The sequence below is a fragment of the Schistocerca cancellata genome, chromosome 6 (genome assembly GCF_023864275.1).
Source record: "Schistocerca cancellata isolate TAMUIC-IGC-003103 chromosome 6, iqSchCanc2.1, whole genome shotgun sequence".
In the NCBI taxonomy this organism is placed as follows: Eukaryota; Metazoa; Arthropoda; class Insecta; order Orthoptera; family Acrididae; genus Schistocerca; species Schistocerca cancellata.
This window is the reverse complement of record NC_064631.1, coordinates 133,784,425-133,789,843: the sequence shown is the minus strand read 5'-3', so window position 1 is coordinate 133,789,843 and position 5,419 is coordinate 133,784,425. Positions and strand designations below refer to the sequence as shown.

The 5,419-nt window shown below is 45.3% G+C and overlaps 1 non-coding gene across 1 annotated transcript; it reads right to left on the bottom strand.

The window, feature by feature from the left end:
- Positions 1-725: 725 nt before the first annotated feature.
- Trnat-ugu (transfer RNA threonine (anticodon UGU)) lies at positions 726-799 on the bottom strand. Its single transcript has one exon. It is a non-coding gene; the product is annotated as a tRNA-Thr (tRNA).
- Between the last annotated feature and the right edge of the window lie 4,620 nt (positions 800-5,419).

The following is a 5,419-nucleotide window of genomic DNA, read 5'->3' as shown; positions in this document are numbered from 1 at the left end:
CCGCCGTGATATCCTCAGACAATAGGCATCACTAGATGGGGATATGAAGGGGCCACAAATGAATGTCTCTGGTGTATCGGTGGATTTGTTGATCACTGGAGCGAAATGGAATATGCTAGTCACTCAGCAACCCACAAAAGCCTTCAACCTTGTCTCCAGAGCTATATAAAATTTTTGCAATATACCATGTCTCGACTTCAAGTAAAATAAAGGGCTCTTGTCCTCTAAAACTCACTTATACCTTCTCATCAAAAGATTATGTGCACATAAAATGTGACATATAAGAATTTTTATGGCACAGGCGTTACAGATCGAGTGGTCTTCTCACCATGCCCACATGGTACCATTCTACTGACCGACATTGTAGCCAAAGTCTGTGTGAGCTGCAGTCTATGTTTTAGGTTTTAATATAGTGTCGTAGCGTTGATTTATTTTATTCGTCAAGTATTTTGTAGAACGTTTACACTTGACCGTACACGCCTCCTGAGCATATTTGAAACTTCTATCATCTCATTTGTTATGGAACATTTTCCCTGTGTCGTCAGTTTCAGTAAGAACTCTGGCGCCCAGGCGACGGGAATAACAACTTATATATACTAAGATGGTCCGAAAGAACAGATACCATCGGTGACCACGCAGCTCGTTAGAATGAAATTACAATGAAATGAACACCTTTAGCTGCTTATAGGCGTTGACATATGTCAACGGGGACAAATGAATATGTGTGCCCCGACCGGGACTCGAACCCGGGATCTCCTGCTTACATGGCAGACGCTCTATCCATCTGAGCCACCGAGGACACAGAGGATAATGCGACTGCAGGGATTTATCTCTGGCACGCCTCCCGTGAAACCCACATTCTCAACATTGTCCCGCTCTAAGGCTCACCGGCCACTTGACCATCTTCTTCTTCTGTGCGAATGCACAACCAGTCCCGAACTCTTACGGGAATCGGCAACGCGCCGCGAGTAATGAGTATAATGGGCGGGGCACTACGAATGTAGTGTGGGACAATACGTTGAGAATGTGGGTTTCGCGGGAGGCGTGCCAGAGATAAATCCCTGCAATTGCACTATCCTTTGTGTCCTCGGTGGCTCAGATGCGTAGAGCGTCTGCGATGTAAGCAGGAGATCCCGGGTTCGAGTCCTGGTCGGGACACAGATTTTCATCTGTCCCCGTTGACATATGACGCCTGTAAGCAGCTAAGGGTGTTCACTTCATTGTAATGACTTATACCTGATGTGGAACTGATTTCACAGGAGCTTCATTTTCACAATGACAATGGCCATTTGATATATGCTTGTTTTAGTTGTCCTTTGTACTTCGGTAATCATTGTTGCCACAACGCGTCTAGGTCACTGATAGCAGTTTTTATGTGGACATCCTCAAAGAGGTCAGGCCTTTTTGTTGCTATTAGATCCAGTATATTTCCACTGGCTTTAAACGGTTACTCTAGAGATGTACTGCAGAATCCTACGTATCACTCACACAGGGATCGTGAGGGTAAGATTAGAATAATTACTGTACGCACACAGGCATTCAAACGATCATTCTTCCCCGGCTCCATACGTGAATGAAACAGAAAGAAATCCTAATAACTGGTACATTGGGATTTACCCTCTGCCATGCACCTCACGGTGGTTTGCAGAGTATAGATGTAGATATTGATTTAGAGTTTAGTCTCCGCACTGTTGCCCACTGCCCCACGCCTCGACCTCTCGCACAGCCGTTATTACAGTTGCCGGGTTTTCTAATTAAAGGAGGTTCTGAAAATAACTAACACGTGATACTATCGATGTTATCTATAGTATTTCAGTTTTTAGGTTTGACTCGTCCAATGGATATTTATTCTCACACACTAAAACCAAATTATATCTTTCCTCCACAAGGAAAAATGGGCTTTATGTTTATTTGTTTCACTGGACTAATTCAAAAATAATTTTTCTCCTACATTTGAAGATACGCACACAGCCGGCCGTGGTGGCCAAGCGGTTAAAGGCGCTACAGTCTGGAACCGCGTGACCGCTACGGTCGCAGGTTCGAATCCTGCCTCGGGCATGGATGTGTGTGATGTCCTTACGTTAGTTAGGTTTAAGTAGTTCTAAGTTCTAGGGGACTTATGACCTAAGATGTTGAGTCACATAGTGCTCAGAGCCATTTGAACCATTTTTTGATACGCACACATATAACGAAGTTTCTTCTGCGATAGCGTTTTCTGGTGCTATTCATTACTTTCGTCACACTTTGCGCCACACTTACACTATGCTGAGGTAACAAATGTCGTGGGACATCGATATCCTCATACACAGATGGAGGTAGTATCGAATACACAAAGTACAGGGTTATTACAAATGATTGAAGCGATTTCACAGCTCTACGATAACTTTATTATTTGAGATATTTTCACAATGCTTTGCACACACATACAAAAATTCAAAAAGTTTTTTTAGGCACTCACAAATGTTCGATATGTGCCCCTTTAGTGATTCGGCAGACATCAAGCCGATAATCAAGTTCCTCCCACACTCGGCGCAGCATGTCCGCATCAATGAGTTCGAGGGCATCATTGATGCGAGCTCGCAGTTCTGGCACGTTTCTTGGTAGAGGAGGTTTAAACACTGCATCTTTCACATAACCCCACAGAAAGAAATCGCATGGGGTTAAGTCGGGAGAGCGTGGAGGCCATGACATGAATTGCTGATCATGATCTCCACCACGACCGATCCATCGGTTTTCCAATCTCCTGTTTAAGAAATGCCGACCTGGCATTCTGCTTTAGCCTTTTCCGTAAGATTTTCCAAACCGTCGGCTGTGGTACGTTTAGCTCCCTGTTTGCTTTATTCGTCGACTTCCGCGGGCTACACGTGAAACTTGCCCGCACGCGTTCAACCGTTTCTTCGCTCACTTCAGGCCGACCCGTTGATTTCCCATTACAGAGGCATCCAGAAGCTTTAAACTGCGCATACCATCGCCGAATGGAGTTAGCAGTTGATGGATCTTTGTTGAACTTCGTCCTGAAGTGTCGTTGCACTGTTATGACTGACTGATGTGAGTGCATTTCAAGCACGACATACGCTTTCTCGGTTCCTGTCGCCATTTTGTCTCACTGCGCTCTCGAGCGCTCTGGCGGCAGAAACCTGAAGTGCGGCTTCAGCCGAACAAAACTTTATGAGTTTTTCTACGTATCTGTAGTGTGTCGTGACCATATGTCAATGAATGGGGCTACAGTGAATTTATGAAATCGCTTCAGTCATTTGTAATAGCCCTGTATAATGGGCGGTGCATTGGCGGAGCGGTCATTTGTACTCAGGTGATTTATTTGAAAAGGTTCCCGACGTTATTATTTCCGCTCGACGGGAATTAACAGACTCTGAACGCGTAATGGTAGTTCGAGTTAGACACGTGGGACATTCCATTTCGGAATTCGTTAGGGAATTTAATATTCCAAGACCCACGTGTCAAGAGTGTGCCGAGAATTTACCTCTCACCACAGACAATGCAGTGACCGACAACCTTCACTTAACGATGGAGAGCAACGGCGTTTGCGGAGAGCTGTCAGAGGTAACAGGCAAGCACCATTATGTGATATAAGAGCAGAAATCAATGTGGGACGTGCGGCGAACGTATCCATTAGGACAGTGCGGCGAAATTTTGCGTTAATGGTTCAAAAATGGTTCAAATGGCTCTGAGCACTATGGGACTCAACATATTAGGTCATCAGTCCCCTATTTGAACTTAGAACTACTTAAACCTAACTAGCCTAAGGACATCACGCACATCCATGCCCGAGGCAGGATTCGAACCTGCCACCGTAGCGGCTGCGTTAATGGTCTGTGGCAGCAAACGACCGACACGAGTGCCTTTGCTGACAGCGCAACATCGACTGCAGCGCCTTTCAAATGGTTTAAATGGCTCTGAGCACTATGGGACTTAACTTCTGAGGTCATCAGTCCCCTAGAACTTAGAACTACTTAAACCTAACTAACCTAAGGGCATCACACACATCCACGCCCGAGGCAGGATTCGAACCTGCGACCGTAGCGGCCGCGCGGTGCCAGACTGTAGCGCCTAGAACCGCTCGGCCACTGCGGACGGCCGCAGCGCCTTTACTGGCCCCCAGACGACTGTAAAATCGTGGCCTGGTCAGATGAGCTCCGATTTCATCTGCTAAGAGATTCTGGTATGATTCAAGTGTGGCTAAGACCCCAAGAAACCATGGACTTGTGGTGCCAACGAGGCAGTGTGCAAGTTGGTGGTGACTCCATAATGATATGAACTGTGTTTACGTTGCATAGACTAGTCCAACTTAACTGAAAATTGAGTCTAAACTGTTATGTTTGGCTACTTGGAGACCATCTGTAGCCATTCATGACCTTTATGTTCCCAAACAATGGTGGAAATTTTGTGGATGACAATGCGCCATGTCACTGGCCCACAGTTATGAGCGACAGGTTTGAAGAACATTCCGGACAATTAGAGCGAACGGACTGGTCACCCAGATCGCGCGACATGAATCCCATCGAATGTTTATGGGACATAATCGAGAGGTCAGTTTGTGCATAGAATCCTTCACCGGCAATACTTCCGCAATTATGGGCTCAATACTTCTGCAGGGGGCTCCCAACGACTTGCAGAGTCCATGTCAAGTCGAGCGGCTGCATTACGCCGTGCAAAAGGAGGTCCGACACGATATTAGGAGATATCCCATGACTTTTGTCACCTTGGTTATACCAGACGTAGCGTGACCGTACATGAGAGAACAAACAAACACTTAGCAACCCAAGCGCAGCAAAAAACACGAAAACAAAATGTAGTTAAAGGCGAATTCGAGGAACATTATCATTTCATCTTTCGGTATACAGCTTAACTAACTTAATAATTATGTTCCATGCGCTATTTCTAGAACCTAAAACGAACATAAACTTGTATACATGCGCCTTTGAATACATGCTTGTAAAAATAATTTAATATTGGCAGTAACTCTAATGCACTACGTAATACGTGCAGTACTGCTTTGAAACAAGGCTATAATACCGATGTACTGCCGGTCGGAGTGGCCGAGCGGCTCTAGGTGCTTCAGTCTGGAACCGCGCGACCACTACGGTCGCAGGTTCGAATCCTGCCTCGGGCATGGATGTGTGTGTTGTCCTTAGGTTAGTTAGGTTTAAGTAGTTCTAAGTTCTAGGGGACTGATGACCTGAGATGTTAAGTCCCATAGTGCTCAGAGGCATTTGAACCAATACCAATGTACTGTTCGATCTATCGCTCAGAATATTTCGATATTCGAAGTTCAATACTTACAGTCGAAAAAATGTTGCACTGGAACCACACCATTTTAGAAAGAAACACAGGAGAAATGTTCTTGAATAAGTGGGACTGAAAGAAATAAGGTCAAAATAATGTGAAAACCCCATCAATA